This window comes from Triticum urartu, chromosome 6 (assembly GCF_003073215.2).
Source record: "Triticum urartu cultivar G1812 chromosome 6, Tu2.1, whole genome shotgun sequence".
NCBI lineage: Eukaryota > Viridiplantae > Streptophyta > Magnoliopsida > Poales > Poaceae > Triticum > Triticum urartu.
Genome location: NC_053027.1, coordinates 63,895,711 through 63,913,011, shown reverse-complemented (window position 1 = coordinate 63,913,011; position 17,301 = coordinate 63,895,711). Strand labels below are relative to the sequence as shown.

Below are 17,301 nucleotides of genomic sequence, written 5' to 3'. Positions count from 1 at the left end.
AATATATTATGTACAGAACAGAACATGTGAAACTCCATATACTCATTCACATCACAACAACCAGTTTAACCTACAAATATTGCATGCCCAGGAACTTGAAACTTCATGTACATAACCATACAATATTCCACACAATCACAAATATTGCGATTGAAAAATAAAACACTCTACCAAGTTAAAGCTAGCTACTCTTGGATACCACAGAACATGCTCTTCAACATAGGAAGAAGTCATCAACGGTGTTCTATCAACAACACAAGCTCCATTCACCTACAAGAACAGAATGGAATATCAAGTACTTGGATCGTTCAAGCAGACTACAACCAACATATATATGTAGAAGTACATCAGGAAATATGATGGAGCAATCAGACAACAAATACATTAAGTAAACAGCCCAATCGATGAGTGATGACAACCAACAAAGAGTATAAACCCAGGTTTGGACATAAATAGTGTCAACTCAAGCAGAACATAATAAGGCAGTAAACTCAAGTAGAACATAATTAAGCATGATGAAAGGGACCATCCAATTAAATTCCATTCTTATCTTCTTCAGTAAGGACAGGCAAAACATCCCAGCATATCTCAAGTCGATGAATTATTCTAGCAATAACCAAATTAGAAACATCCCTCGTTGTTTCATTTAACCATACTACAAGACTATAGAAGAATCACTCTTGCTGAATAAAATCATAACAAATCGAGCAATAGATACAAGAGGCACATCAGGCCTAGCCATTTTCGTTTTAGTGATTTAGAAAGAGGGGCGATGGGGCACAGAACCATGAGGCCCTGTTATGGGGTTGTGTTTGATGAAGGTTGCCCTTTGGGGCGGCAGCTACAGCTCTGCCAGATGCAGCAGCAGCACCTCCAACAAGCACGACGACGGCGACAGCACAAATGGTCAACTGTGTGACATTTCAGATCATCATTACAAAATTTTATTTATTTATTCAAGACACAAGCAGCAAAGATAGTGTCTACCTTCGCATATAGAACCGAGCATAGATTTACAGCACATCAATGATTCAAGTACTTCAAGACTTAATTACTTTTTCAACATCAGGGTAAGAGATATGGAACAAAAATGGACAAATGGTGCCTATTGAGTGAGAGCAAGCAATATAAAGGGGCATAACTATGTGAAACTGTTATCAGTATTGTTTCAAAGTTTACTATGGCATATTTTTCATGATCAGTATGACTTCTTATAAATAATAACCAATAGTACTGCCACCAGATGAGCTGCTTATACATAATGATAAGTCAACTAACATGTAACGCCCCAGATACGACTTTCCAAATTTGTATCCAACTCTTGCCGTTTCCGGCGTTAAGTTATATTTATTTTCTCGGGTTCGGGTTTTGTCTCCGTGTGGTGTTTTCGTTTCCATGCATCTCATATCATGTCATCATGTGCATTGCATTTGCATACGTGTTCATCTCATGCATTCGAGCATTTTCCCCGTTGTCCGTTTTGCATTCCGGCGCTTCGTTCTCCTCCAGTGGTCATTTCTAACTTTCTTTCGTGTGTGGGGATTAAACATTTCCGGATTGGACCGAGACTTGTCATGCGGCCTTGGTGTACTACCGGTAGACCGCCTGTCAAGTTTCGTATCATTTGGACTTCGTTTGATACTCCAACGGTTAACCGAGGGACCGAAAAGGCCTCGTGTGTGTTGCAGCCCAACACCCCTCTAATTTGGCCAAAAACCCACCAAACTCTGCTCCATGTCCTAGAGCGTTCGATCACGATCGCGTGGCCGAAAACCGCACCTCATTTGGACTCTCCTAGCTCCACTTATGCCTATATATACACCCCTCCGTTTTCGGATCTCTCTCCCCCTCTCGAAACCCTAAAAAAAAACCCCCGCGCCGCCACCGGACAAAGTCCGCCGGGCCGGACAGTGTCCGATCCGCTCCTCCGCCGCCACGTCAGCCTCGCGCCCCACATCGCCGCCTCAGCGCCGCCGGCCGCCAGGCCCATGTCGGGCCCCCGCGCGGCCCGATCCGCCCACCGCCTCCTGCCTCGTCCGTCGCCGCCCTCTCCAGCGCCGGTGGCCGGCGCCACCGAACCCCGCCGCGCTCCCCGCGCCGCCTCCTGCCTCCAGCCGTCGCCGCCACTCCGGCGCGCCGCCGCGGGCCGTCAGCCGCCGCCACCTCGTCGCCTCGGCTCCGGTGCCGGGCCGCCGCCGCCCGTCCCCGGTCGCGCCCCTCCTCCTCGCCGCCAAGGTCGGCCGGCCCCGGCCTCGTCTCCCCGTCCGGCGATCCTCGAAGGCCGCACCGCTACAGTGTCCCGTCGGATCCAGATCCGGATCGCGATGAACATTAAACCCTAGGGTGATATTTTCTTCTAAGTCCCAGGATTTTTAGTCCAAGTTGCTATGTTCGAGGCCCCGTAACTTTGCATCCGTAGCTCCGATTTGGGAATATTATATATCAAAATGTTCGCCTCGACGAGTACATCATTTCATTTCAGTGCATCATTTTCATTTGAGTTCATGTTGATGCCCAAAATGCTGTTAGAAGGAGGCTTCGTGAGTTAATTGTCAGATCTGCTAGTTCATCTTAGACTTTTGTCATTTTTGCCATGATTATTGTGTGCATGCTATGCCTGTGAGTCCTTCAAATGTTTTGTTAAGGATTTTGTCTTCTTTCCATAGGTGCAACCCATGCATTTTTAGGATGTGTGTGGTGACTTGTGCAAGCTTGCAAAGTGAGGCACCCGGTAAATCTGTTTTCAGGGACTTAGTTGTTTTCACTAAGTCTGGGATATTTTAGTTCATGATGCCATATGTTCAGCTTGTTTACTAGTGATCCGTGCCCCTTTTGAGGATGATCAGTAAGGGACTTTTGTTATTCATGTTATGCTATATCCATCCATGTCTTTGTTTGCAATTATGGAGCAACATAGCTTGAGTCAATCGAGCTCGACTTTTGCTTCGTGGTGAATCTGGGCAGATCTTCAACTCGTTTGCGATTTTGCCGTTATTATTGTAGATGATCCGTGCATGCTATGCCATTGTTCTTGCCATGTCTAGCTTTGTATTTTGTGCCTTATTAATGGGTGTATGCCTGCCTTGCCATGACTTGCACCGTGGTGAGTGCATCGAGCTCGGTTACATGCCTTCGTGAGTTATATTTCAGCATGTCTCAGTTTTCACTAAGTCTGAAAACTGATTGTGTTTTAGCTATGTTCGTGTGCCCGTTAATATATTTTTGTGAACCCTTCTGGCCCTAGGTCACTTTGGGTATTTTGTTAAGCTTGTTGAGTAGCTCCATGCCATGTTCTTACTTGTCATGTTCAGGTCATTTATCATGTTGTTTTGCTGCTCCGAAGAGGGCTTCGTGATCTGAAATTTCAGACTAGTGTTAATTTCACTAAGTCTGGAATCTGTTTTGCATTTGCGTTTTTGCCATGCTTGTTTGAACCTCATAATGGATTAATTGGCCGTGGCTCAGTGCTAGTCTTTTGTTAAGCATCTTGTGTGCATCCCTGCCATGTATTTTGTTGTCATGTTTGGTGGCTGTAGAATGTTCATCTCGTTGCATTTAGATGCCTACTTGCTGTAAATCGCAGACCGGTGTCATATCTTAAAACGCTTGGCATTTCCAAACCGTAACTCCGATTCCAATGATCTTTATATCGTTTTCAAGCGATTTCATCCCCTCTATCCAGTGGCACCCTTGGAATTCCAAGTTTAGGGCAGGTTCATGCATTTCCTGTCATATCTTGCATTTTGCATCCCGCATCGCATCCCGCATAGCATATCTTCATTTCATCATATTGCTTGGTCTTGCACGTGGTTGATTGTATCCTTGTTGCTTGTTTGTCTTGTTTGGGTAGAGCCGGGAGACGAGTTCGCTACCGAGGAGCCCATTGAGTTTGCTTGTGAGGATCCAGTCAACTCTGACAACTGTGCAGGCAAGATGATCATACCCTCGAAATCACTACTATCTTTGCTATGCTAGTTTGCTCGCTCTTGCTATGCCAATGCTACGATGCCTACCTTTTGCTTGTCAGCCTCCCAATTGCCATGTCAACTTCTAACCCACCTTGTCCTAGCAAACCGTTGATTGGCTATGTTACCGCTTTGCTCAGCCCCTCTTATAGCGTTGATAGTTGCAGGTGAAGATTGGAGGCCGTTCCTTGTTGGAATATTTATTTACTTGTTGGGATGTCATTATATTGCTATGTTATCTTAATGCATCTATATACTTGGTAAAGGGTGGAAGGCTCGGCCTCTCGCCTAGTGTTTTTGTTCCACTCTTGCAGCCCTAGTTTCCGTCATATCGGTGTTATGTTCCCGGATTTTTGCGTTCCTTACGCGGTTGGGTTATAATGGGAACCCCTTGATATTTCGCCTTGATTAAAGCTTGTCCAGCAATGCCCAACCTTGGTTTTACCATTTTCCACCTAGCCTTTTCTTTCCCTTGGGTTCTGGAGACTCAAGGGTCATCTTATTTTACCCCCCCGGGCCAGTGCTCCTCTGAATGTTGTCCACCTGAGCTACCGGGGCCACCAGGGGCAACTCTGGGCTGGCCTACCCGTACCTAAGACAATCTGAGTGTGCCCTGAGAAAGAGATATGTGCAGCTCCTATCGGGATTTGTCGGCACATTCGGGCGGTGTTGCTGGTCTTGTTTTAACCTGTCGAAGTGTCTTGAGTTACCGAGATACCGAGTCTGAATCAGAACGTCTTGGGAGGAGGTCTATTCCTTCGTTTGACCGTGAGAGCTTGTCATGGGCTAAGTTGGGACCCCCTGCAGGGATTGAACTTTCGAGAGCCGTGCCCGCGGTTATGGGCAGATGGGAATTTGTTAATGTCCGGTTGTAGATAACTTAAACCTTAATTAATTAAAATGAATCAACCGTGTGTGTTACCGTGACGGCCCCTTCTCGGCGGAGTCCGGGAAGTGGACATGGTGTTGGAGTTATGCTTGCGCAGGTTGTTCTTATAGCTTCTCGCTCGCACCTTGCCTCCTCTTCTCGCTCTCTTTTGCGGATAAGTTAGCCACCACATATGCTAGTCGCTTGCTGCAGCTCCACATATATTTGCCTTATCCATTCCTATAAGCTTAAATAGTTTTGATCGCGAGGGTGCGAGATTGCTGAGTCCCCGTGGCTCACAGATACTATAACTCCAGATGCAGGTCCAGGCGATTCCGCTCCAGGTGACGAGTACGAGCTCAAGTGGGAGTTCGATGAGGACTCTTAGCGTTATTATGTTTCCTTTCCCGATGATCAGTAGTGGTGCCTAGTTGGGGTTTGATTCAGGGCCTTGTCGCATGTTGGGTTCTTTTCTATTTTGGCGCCGTAGTCGGGCCATGAGTGTCTGTCTGATGGATGTTATTTATGTACTTTGATGTGACGTGGCGAGTGTAAGCCAACTATGTTCTTCCCCCTTTTACTATATATTACATGGGTTGTTGTAATGATTGCCTGACTTGCGACATTGCTTTCAATGCGGTTATGTCTCTAAGTCGTGCCTCGACACGTGGGAGCTATAGCCGCATCGAGGGCGTTACAAGTTGGTAATCAGAGCCTTCCCCGACCTTAGGAGCCCCATTGCTTGATCGTTTTAGCAGCCGAGTTGTGTCTAGAAAAATGTTTTGAGTCCTTAGGAATTATATATCGGAGAGCTTAGGAATTCTTTTTACTTCCCAGTCTCCTCATCGCTCTGGTAAGGCATCCTGACGTAGAGTTTTGACTCTTCTCTTCTCAAATTTCACTAAATTTTTTTTAGGATCACGCGAGTATCTTGGATTTGTTCCGATGGCTTATGATGAGAATACTGTCTTGGTGCCTCCTGTCAGGGGTTTAGTGGAAGTGTCCCGGGGAGTTGAGCTCTGAGGTGTTGTCATCATAATTTTATCGTTGCAATTCTGGAATACTTGAGATATGTTCGCCGACATTGAAAATCTCTTTTATGCAGTTCGTTGGTGAGATAACCTCGACGCCACCCAGTACTGGGGCGGGAGTTCAGGAGTATCGCTATTAACTTGTATAACTGATGCTTTTCGAAGGTTGAGGTAGATGGTTTCCGAAGTTTTTCTTGGTTATGTGTTGAAGGATGGATACAGCTGGATGTAGGAATTTTGCTAGTTTGGGTGAGATATTATGCTTCCCCTGTATCCCCAACACCTGATTGCATAACCGGAAAGGTTCGGGAGTTTCATAGGTGGGAATTCTCGTTTAGCTCTAGTTCTTCTTCCACGGATATTGGTTTGAGATTGGGATTTCTTACCGATTATTCGTTCTTGATCCGTACCTTGTTGATTTATTTCTCTACCTTAATTCTACGTGGCTTCTCAATTTATGGATATGTGACCATTTGAAGAGGAATGCATTCGTTCATTTTGTTCGGATGTGAAGACTATATGTTGCAATTTTCATTCCGTTGGATTCAGCTTCAATATTTATCTGTCTATGTGCTAACGGTGGTCAACCTCTTCAGGATGGCTCCCGCTAAGAGCACCAGTCAGAACCAGAATCAAGATCCGCCACCACCTCCACCTCCTCCAGAGGCATGGCAAGCTGTGATGGCCGCAACCAATGCAAACACTCAGCTGATCATGCAAATTCTCCAAGAGCGCAATCAAGGCAGTCAAGGGAATCAAGGCAGCAATCAGAGTCACTTTGCTACACTCAACCAGTTCCTTGCTAACGGGCCAAAGACTTTCAGTAATTGTGTTGAGGCAACCGATGCTGACGATTGGCTTGTGGATCTGTGTAAGCATTTCGAGTGCAGCAACGTCAGGCCTGAGGACTTTGTGAAGTTCGCTTCCTTCCAACTCAAAGATCAAGCTGCAGAATGGTTCCAGCAGTACAAGGATTCCAGAGGTGGACGTGTTATCACTTGGGATGATTTTCGTCGAGATTTCCGAGCTCATCACATTCCGCAGAGCGTGGTTGAAAGCAAGCGTGAGGAATTCCGCAATCTGAAGCAAGGCTCTTTGTCTGTCTATGACTACAACAAATTATTCCAGAAGCTTGCCCGCTTTGCCAAGCAGGACGTGCCTGATGAGAAGAGCATGATATATTAGTTCAGGGGTGGTCTCAGAGAGGATATTCAGCTCGCTCTTGTTCTCTTCGAGCCCTTGAGATACGATGAGTTCTACAACATGGCACTGAAACAAGAGGCTGCTCAGTTGAGGTGTGATGCTTCCAGGAAGCGAGTCAGAGATGTTACTCCTTCTTCCTCTACTCAAGTGGCCAAGCAGCAGAAGTTTTGGCTTCCTCCTCCTCCGTTCCGTCAGCCGTTTCAGCAGAAGAGCAAAGGTGGCAGTGGTTCTTCCCACCCACCCAACCCAGGCTTTCAGAACAAGACTTTTTCTCAAGCTCCAAGACCGAGTGCTCCGTATCACCGTCCGCTTTCAGAGGTCACGTGCAACAAGTGCCAACAGAAGGGTCACTATGCCAACAAGTGTTTCAACCAGAGGCATCTTCCTCCTCCTCCTCCTGTCAGATCGGCAAGTACAGCTGTGGTCAAGCATAATCCCAAGCATGCCAAGGTCAATTTGATGAATGCAGCTCAGGCAGAGGACTCGTCAGATGTGATCATGGGTAACCTTCCTGTTAATGATATTACTGCAAATGTTCTTTTTGACACGGGTGCATCGCATTGTTTCATCTCGAGACCGTTTTCATCTAAGCATGGGTTGCCTTTGCAAATTTTGCCTAGTCCTTTAGCAGTTGTCTCTCCCGGTAAGCGCATGCAGGCTAACTCCATTGCTCCGGATGTTACTATTACTTTGGGTGACTACAAGTTTCTATCTTCTCCAACGGTTCTTGGTGACTCGGATATTGATCTTATTCTCGGAATGGATTGGCTTTCTAAGCACAAGGCTCAGCTTGATTGTGCAGCCAGGCAGATTCAATTGACTCATTCGTCTAAGGATGAAATTGTCTTTGCCGCTCGGGATAATACCATTCATCTGTTTTCTCTCAATGAGAAGGGTGAATTGGATGCCATCTTGCAAATTCCAGTCGTTTGCGAATATCAAGACGTCTTTCCAGAAGAGCTCCCAGGAATGCCTCCGCACCGGCCAGTTGAATTCGTTATTGAACTTGAGCCTGGCACGGAACCTGTGTGCAAACGTCCTTACAAGCTCGGAACTGAGGAGTTGAAGGAGCTGAAGAAGCAACTCGATGAGTAAGAAAGAATGGGTCTCATCCGGCCTAGTACTTCTCCGTGGGGTTGTGGTGTTCTTTTTGTGAAGAAGAAGGATGGAACGGACAGACTTTGTGTTGATTACCGTCCAGTGAACAAGAAGACCATCAAGAACAAATACCCACTTCCCAACATCAATGAGCTGTTCGAACAACTCAAAGGTGCTCAAGTATTCTCCAAGCTTGATCTTCGTATGGGTTATCACCATATTCGCATTCGTGAAGAAGATATTCCCAAGACAGCATTCAGAACAAGCTTTGGTTCATATGAATACACTGTCATGTCTTTTGGCCTCGCTAATGCTCCTCCGACGTTCTCTCGCATGATGAATTTCATCTTCAATGCCTACACCAATGACTTCGTTTTGGTCTATCTCGATGACATTCTGGTTTTCTCGAAGAACAAGGAAGATCATGCCAAGCACTTGCGTTTGGTTCTTGATAAACTCAGGGAACATCAGTTCTACGCCAAGTTCTCCAAGTGTGAATTTTGGCTCGATGAGGTTCTTTATCTTGGTCATATCATCTCTGCCAAGGGCATTTCCGTGAATCCCGAGAAGGTTTCCGCAATTGTGAATTGGGAACCTCCTCAGAACGTGAAGCAACTCCGCAGTTTTCTCGGTCTCGCAAGCTATTGCCGAAGATTCGTTGAAAACTTTTCTAAGATTGCGAAGCCTCTCTCAAATCTTCTTCAGAAGCACGTCAAGTACGTTTGGTCTCCGGAGTGCGATATTGCTTTCAACACTTTGAAAGAGAAGTTGATCACAGCTCCAGTTTTGACTCCACCTGATGAATCCAAGCCGTACGAGGTCTTTTGTGATGCCTCTCTCCAAGGTCTTGGCGCAGTTTTGATGCAAGAGAAGAAAGTGGTTGCTTATACATCTCGCCAGTTGAAGCCTAATGAGAAGAACTACCCCACTCATGATCTCGAGTTGGCGGCAGTTGTGCATGCTCTTTTGACTTGAAGACATCTTCTATTGGGAAGAAAAGTGGACATCTTCACTGACCACAAGAGTCTCAAGTACATCTTCACTCAGCCTAATCTCAACCTCAGGCAGACTCGATGGGTCGAAATGATTCAATAGTATAATCCGAGTATCGATTATACTCCAGGCAAGGCCAATGTGATTGTTGACGCATTGAGCAGGAAGGCCTACTGCAACAGTCTGATTCTCAAGCCTTATCAACCCGAGCTTTGTGAAGCTTTCCGCAAACTTAATCTGCAAGTTGTTCCTCAAGGTTTCCTCTCCAACCTTCAAGTCTCTCCTACCTTATAAGACCAGATTCGCCAAGCCCAACTTCTTGATGCTATGGTGAAAAAGGTGAAGATTGGGATTGCCAAGAGTCAGTCCAAGTACAAGTGCTACCGCCTTGATGACAAGGACACTCTCTTCTTTGAGGATCGTATTGTTGTGCCCAAAGGTGAACTTCGTAAAGTGATCATGAACGAGGCTCACAATTCTCTCCTCTCCATCCACCCTGGGAGCACGAAGATGTATCAGGACCTCAAGCAAGCTTATTGGTGGACTCGAATGAAGCGCGAGATCGCTCAATTCGTGAATGAATGTGATGTCTGCAGAAGAGTGAAGGAAGAACACCAAAGGCTAGCTGGTCTCCTCCAACCTCTTGCCATTCCAGAATGGAAGTTTGACCACATTGAAATGGACTTCGTGACTGGGTTTCCAAAGTCCAAGCGTGGCAATGATGCTATATTTGTTGTCATCGACAAGCTCACCAAAGTGGCTCACTTTCTGTCTATCAAAGAGTCGATCACTGCAGCTCAATTGGCGGAACTCTATACCTCTCGAATTGTCTCTCTGCACGGTATTCCTCAAGTGATCTCTTCAGACCGTGGTAGCATCTTTACCTCGAAGTTTTGGGATTCTTTTCAGAAGGCCATGGGCACCAACATCCGCTTCAGCACTGCTTTCCATCCTCAAACAAGCGGTCAAGTCGAGCTTGTCAACCAGATTCTTGAAGATATGCTCAGGGCTTGTGTGATCTCCTTCGGCATGAAGTTGGAGGATTGTCTTCCTTATGCTGAATTCTCCTATAACAACAGTTTTCAAGTAAGTTCGGGAAAGGCCCCTTTTGAAATTCTGTATGGCAGGAAGTGCCGTACCCCTCTCAACTGGTCTGAAACCGGCGAACGTCAGCTGCTGGGTAATGACTTAATCACAGAAGCAGAAGATATGTGCAAAGTCATTCGTGATAACCTCAAAGCAGCCCAATTCCGCTAGAAGAGCTACTATGATAGTAAGCACCGTGATTTGGCTTTCGAGATCGGAGATCATGTTTACCTCCGCGTCTCTCCCATGAAAGGTACTCGTCGCTTCGGTATCAAAGGGAAGCTTGCCCCTAGATACGTGGGACCTTTCAAGATTGTCAGTAAGAGAGGCGACCTCGCCTATCAAATCGAGCTTCCTTCAAACTTTGCAAATGTTCATGATGTGTTCCATGTCTCTCAGCTTCGAAAGTGCTTCAAGACGCCTGACCGCACCGTCAACTTCGAGGACATTGAGCTCCAAGAAGATCTCTCCTATCGTGAGCACCCAGTTGCTATTCTTGAAGAGACTGTACGCAAGACTCGCAACAAGTCAATCAAATTTCTCAAAGTCAAGTGGTCACACCATTCCGACCGTGAAGCTACCTGGGAACGCGAGGATCACCTCCATTCTGAGTACCCGGAGTTCTTTCAGTCCTAGATCTCGGGACGAGATCTTTTCGTAGTGGTGGAGTGTTGTAACGCCCCAGATACGACTTTCCAAATTTGTATCCAACTCTTGCCGTTTCCGGCGTTAAGTTATATTTATTTTCTCGGGTTCGGGTTTTGTCTCCGTGTGGTGTTTTCGTTTCCATGCATCTCATATCATGTCATCATGTGCATTGCATTTGCATACGTGTTCATCTCATGCATTCGAGCATTTTCCCCGTTGTCCGTTTTGCATTCCGGCGCTTCGTTCTCCTCCAGTGGTCATTTCTAGCTTTCTTTCGTGTGTGGGGATTAAACATTTCCGGATTGGACCGAGACTTGTCATGCGGCCTTGCTGTACTACCGGTAGACCGCCTGTCAAGTTTCGTATCATTTGGACTTCGTTTGATACTCCAACGGTTAATCGAGGGACCGAAAAGGCCTCGTGTGTGTTGCAGCCCAACACCCCTCTAATTTGGCCCAAAACCCACCAAACTCTGCTCCATTTCCTAGAGCGTTCGATCACGATCGCGTGGCCGAAAATTGCACCTCATTTGGACTCTCCTAGCTCCACTTATGCCTATATATACACCCCTCCGTTTTCGGATCTCTCTCCCCCTCTCGAAACCCTAAAAAAAACCCTCGCGCCGCCGCCGGACAAAGTCCGCCGGGTCGGACAGTGTCCGACCCGCTCCGCCGCCGCCACGTCAGCCTCGCGCCCCACATCGCCTCCTCAGCGCCGCCGGCCCGCCAGGCCCACGCCGGGCCCCCGCGCGGCCCGATCCGCCTGCCGCCTCCTGCCTCGTCCGTCGCCGCCCTCTCCAGCGCCGGTGGCCGGCGCCACCGAACCCCGCCGCGCTCCCCGCGCCGCCTCCTACCTCCGGCCGTCGCCGCCACTCCGGCGCGCCGCCGCGGGCCGTCAGCCGCCGCCACCTCGTCGCCTCGGCTCCGGTGCTGGGCCGCCGCCGCCCGTCCCAGGTCGCGCCCCTCCTCCTCGCCGCCAAGGTCGGCCGGCCCCGGCCTCGTCTCCCCGTCCGGCGATCCTCGAAGGCCACACCGCTACAGTGTCCCGTCGGATCCAGATCCGGATCGCGATGAACAGTAAACCCTAGGGTGATATTTTCTTCCAAGTCCCAGGATTTTTAGTCCAAGTTGCTATGTTCGAGGCCCCGTAACTTTGCATCCGTAGCTCCGATTTGGGCATATTATGTATCAAAATGTTCGTCTCGACGAGTACATCATTTCATTTCAGTGCATCATTTTCATTTGAGTTCATGTTGATGCCCAAAATGCTGTTAGAAGGAGGCTTCGTGAGTTAATTATCAGATCTGCTAGTTCATCTTAGACTTTTGTCATTTTTGCCATGATTATTGTGTGCATGCTATGCCTGTGAGTCCTTCAAATGTTTTGTTAAGGATTTTGTCTTCTTTCCATAGGTGCAACCCATGCATTTTTAGGATGTGTGTGGTGACTTGTGCAAGCTTGCAAAGTGAGGCACCCGGTAAATCTGTTTTCAGGGACTTAGTTGTTTTCACTAAGTCTGGGATATTTTAGTTCATGATGCCATATGTTCAGCTTGTTTACTAGTGATCCGTGCCCCTTTTGAGGATGATAAGTAAGGGACTTTTGTTATTCATGTTATGCTATATCCATCCATGTCTTTGTTTGCAATTATGGAGCAACATAGCTTGAGTCAATCGAGCTCGACTTTTGCTTCGTGGTGAATCTGGGCAGATCGTCAACTCGTTTGCGATTTTGCCGTTATTATTGTAGATGATCCGTGCATGCTATGCCATTGTTCTTGCCATGTCTAGCTTTTATTTTGTGCCTTCTTAATGGGTGTATGCCTGCCTTGCCATGACTTGCACCGTGGTGAGTGCATCGAGTTCGTTTACATGCCTTCGTGAGTTATATTTCAGCATGTCTCAGTTTTCACTAAGTCTGAAAACTGATTGTGTTTTAGCTATGTTCGTGTGCCCGTTAATATATTTTTGTGAACCCTTTTGGCCCCAGGTCACTTTGGGTATTTTGTTAAGATTATTGAGTAGCTCCATGCCATGTTCTTACTTGTCATGTTCAGGTCATTTATCATGTTGTTTTGCTGCTCCGAAGAGGGCTTCGTGATCTGAAATTTCAGACTAGTGTTAATTTCACTAAGTCTGGAATCTGTTTTGCATTTGCGTTTTTGCCATGCTTGTTTGAACCTCATAATGGATGAATTGGCCGTGGCTCAGTGCTAGTCTTTTGTTAAGCATCTTGTGTGAATCCCTGCCATGTATTTTGTTGTCATGTTTGGTGGCTGTAGCATGTTCATCTCGTTGCATTTAGATGCCTACTTGCTGTAAATCGCAGACCGGTGTCATATCTTAAAACGCTTGGCATTTCCAAACCGTAACTCCGATTCCAATGATCTTTATATCGTTTTCAAGCGATTTCATCCCCTCTATCCAGTGGCACCCTTGTAATTCCAAGTTGAGGGCAGGTTCATGCATTTCCTGTCATATCTTGCATTTTGCATCCCGCATCGCATCCCGCATAGCATATCTTCATTTCATCATATTGCTTGGTCTTGCATGTGGTTGATTGTATCCTTGTTGCTTGTTTGTCTTGTTTGGGTTGAGCCGGGAGACGAGTTCGCTACCAAGGAGCCCGTTGAGTTTGCTTGTGAGGATCCAGTCAACTCTGACAACTGTGCAGGCAAGATGATCATACCCACGAAATCACTACTATCTTTGCTATGCTAGTTTGCTCGCTCTTGCTATGCCAATGCTACGATGCCTAACTTTTGCTTGTCAGCCTCCCAATTGCCATGTCAACTTCTAACCCACCTTGTCCTAGCAAACCGTTGATTGGCTACCGCTTTGCTCAGCCCCTCTTATAGCGTTGATAGTTGCAGGTGAAGATTGGAGGCCGTTCCTTGTTGGAACATTTATTTACTTGTTGGGATATCATTATATTGCTATGTTATCTTAATGCATCTATATACTTGGTAAAGGGTGGAAGGCTCGGCCTCTCGCCTAGTGTTTTGTTCCACTCTTGCCGCCCTAGTTTCCGTCATATCGGTGTTATGTTCCCGGATTTTTGCATTCCTTACGCGGTTGGGTTATAATGGGAACCCCTTGATATTTCGCCTTGATTAAAGCTTGTCCAGCAATGCCCAACCTTGGTTTTACCATTTGCCACCTAGCCTTTTCTTTCCCTTGGGTTCTGCAGACTCAAGGGTCATCTTATTTTACCCCCCCAGGCCAGTGCTCCTCTGAGTGTTGGTCCACCTGTTAGCTACCGGTGGCCACCAGGGGCAACTCTGGGCTGGCCTACCCGTACCTAAGACAATCTGAGTGTGCCCTGAGAAAGAGATATGTGCAGCTCCTATCGGGATTTGTCGGCACATTCGGGCGGTGTTGCTGGTCTTGTTTTAACCTGTCGAAGTGTCTTGAGTTACCGAGATACCGAGTCTGATCGGAACGTCTTGGGAGGAGGTCTATTCCTTCGTTGACCGTGAGAGCTTGTCATGGGCTAAGTTGGGACCCCCTGCAGGGATTGAACTTTTGAGAGCCGTGCCCGCGGTTATGGGCAGATGGGAATTTGTTAATGTCCGGTTGTAGATAACTTAAACCTTAATTAATTAAAATGAATCAACCGTGTGTGTTACCGTGACGGCCCCTTCTCGGCGGAGTCCGGGAAGTGGACATGGTGTTGGAGTTATGCTTGCGCAGGTTGTTCTTATAGCTTCTCGCTCGCACCTTGCCTCCTCTTCTCGCTCTCTTTTGCGGATAAGTTAGCCACCACATATGCTAGTCGCTTGCTGCAGCTCCACATATATTTGCCTTATCCATTCCTATAAGCTTAAATAGTTTTGATCGCGAGGGTGCGAGATTGCTGAGTCCCCGTGGCTCACAGATACTATAACTCCAGATGCAGGTCCAGGCGATTCCGCTCCAGGTGACGAGTACGAGCTCAAGTGGGAGTTCGACGAGGACTCTTAGCGTTATTATGTTTCCTTTCCCGATGATCAGTAGTGGTGCCTAGTTGGGGTTTGATTCAGGGCCTTGTCGCATGTTGGGTTCTTTTCTATTTTGGCGCCGTAGTCGGGCCATGAGTGTCTGTCTGATGGATGTTATTTATGTACTTTGATGTGACGTGGCGAGTGTAAGCCAACTATGTTCTTCCCCCTTTTACTATATATTACATGGGTTGTTGTAATGATTGCCTGACTTGCGACATTGCTTTCAATGCGGTTATGTCTCTAAGTCGTGCCTCGACACGTGGGAGCTATAGCCGCATCGAGGGCGTTACATAACAACTACGTAAAGACGATGATAGGCCATCTGATGTCTCACTATTTCCCAAAATAGTTGAGCTTAGGTTCAACATGGGATCAGCATATATATATATATATATATATATATATATATATATATATGCCAAGACTTGGTGCGGGAGTATGGCATACAAGCGAAACGACATCACAGTGTTTTTGGCAACAACAATGTGCCGTCTGATCCCACTAAGAAGACATTTTGTCATCCTGATAATGAAAAAGGAATAACAGATTCCTGAGGGCACGTGAGCAATCATTAGAGAGCATCAAATTTCAAAATCAACACTGACTCGTATAATATTACTTGTTCTAGTGCAGGATGACTCATTGTCCTACTACTGCCTATTCTGGTTTCTTTCAAGTTGGGAAATAACTAAAACTACTCATCATTCATGAACATACATCTGTAATCTTAATCTATGAAACACTGAAATTACTACAGAAAGAACTACTGTAATGAACCATTCATGAAATAGTGGGGGTTGTAGCTGTAGCTAATGTAGCACTTGTCGAGGTAGACCTGGCCGGAGGGGGCGCCGCCGCACTCGACCGCAACGCGCTGCACAGCCTGGGTGACGCAGTTGCTACAGTAAACGTCACACTGCGCCAGCGCGTAGACCTGCTGGAAGCTGGTTGCGAAGCCCAGGAAGAGGTCGGCAGCTGCAATCATAATACATAAGCACAACACATCAAAAGCCATTCTATCCTTGCCGATACCATGTGTCAAATATGCATCTTACTTAGTTTTCCTGCTCAAGTTAACAAAGAAATCTAAAACCATGTAGCACTAAATTAAATCGCAATACAACTCTAAGAAGGCAAAATCTGCCACTACCAGCTTGGATTGTTGGGATTCAAATTGCACATGTTTTAGAGAGATAGTACTAGCAAGCATAGTTGTGTCTGAACCCTTTTTTCACATATGGATGTGTTAGTGCTACAACTAACATTAAAGCTGAATATATATCCATGTTATAGCAGTAAATCAATATACATAGAGCACAGCGATGAAGTCAAGCTCAGGGCTTCACCTTGCTTAGTAATTTTGTTTCCAGACGACAAAATGTACACCAGATAATATACAGCAGCTCAAAGTGGCAGTAGCTCAAAAACAAGCAAAACAACTATTGATAATAAAAGGCAAAAGGCTAAAGCACATGTTTGGCCAGAAGAACTAAAAGCTACATCATAAAATAAGGAAGGGGATATAATGGTTTCCCTTGCTCAGTTTGTTAAGCCTACATATAGCATTAGTTCAATTATTGCTGCTACCGTCACATCGGTTGACCAGATTAAGCTTCTCAATTACACATTAGTTAATTAGGTGTGCTAGAGTAGTTATGCGCCTGCATCAACTTAAAGTTACCACATGCCTGACTACTACTGCAAAAAACAAGTGCCATGCTTTCAACTTCAGACAAAGGAAAATCCGGGTGTTAAGATTCATTTTCAGTTTTAGTGCACTCACGTGGTCTGACCAGGCGTGCTCCCTGTTGTAGATGATGGCCGTGCTGAGGTTCCTCGCCAGGTTGATGCCGGTGCCGGTGATGGGGATGGTGGCCAGGTGGACCAGGAACACGGCGAACCCGATTGGCAGCGGGGCAAGAATCCGTCGACGTTCCACACACCATTAAGCACACACAGTAAGGAGAATCAACAGGGGGAAGAACGGCAGTGATGGTACTCACGGGAACGTGGGAGTCCCTGGCATTCCTCTTGGCATCGGTGGCGGAGAATACGGTGTAGACGAGGAAGAAGGTGCCGATGATCTCGCCAGGAACAGCCCGAAGGTCACCGCCGGGTTGATGTGCCTGACTGCATCCATCCATCCCTTAGCAGTTGGAGCCATTGCCATGCACCATCACGTCGACAGCGTCGTCATGCTGCATGGCCCGACGGTGGGCGTAGGCCACAGACAGACAGAGGCCCATGGGAGCAGCCGAGCAGGAGCTGCCAAAAGCTCTGTCGATGTGTGCGTCTCGATCGGGATGCGGAACGAGGTGGGAGGGAGGGAGTTCCTGCCAGATCTGGCCACGACATGAGCAGCTCGAGTCGATCTAGGAGGAAAGGGGAGGGGCTGCCGGCGATGAGGTTGGAGGTCGCCGATGCGACT

The 17,301-nt window shown here is 47.0% G+C and overlaps 1 pseudogene; it reads right to left on the bottom strand.

Moving 5' to 3' along the window:
• Positions 1 to 749: 749 nt before the first annotated feature.
• Positions 750 to 17,119, bottom strand: LOC125512932 (annotated as a pseudogene).
• Positions 17,120 to 17,301: the final 182 nt, after the last annotated feature.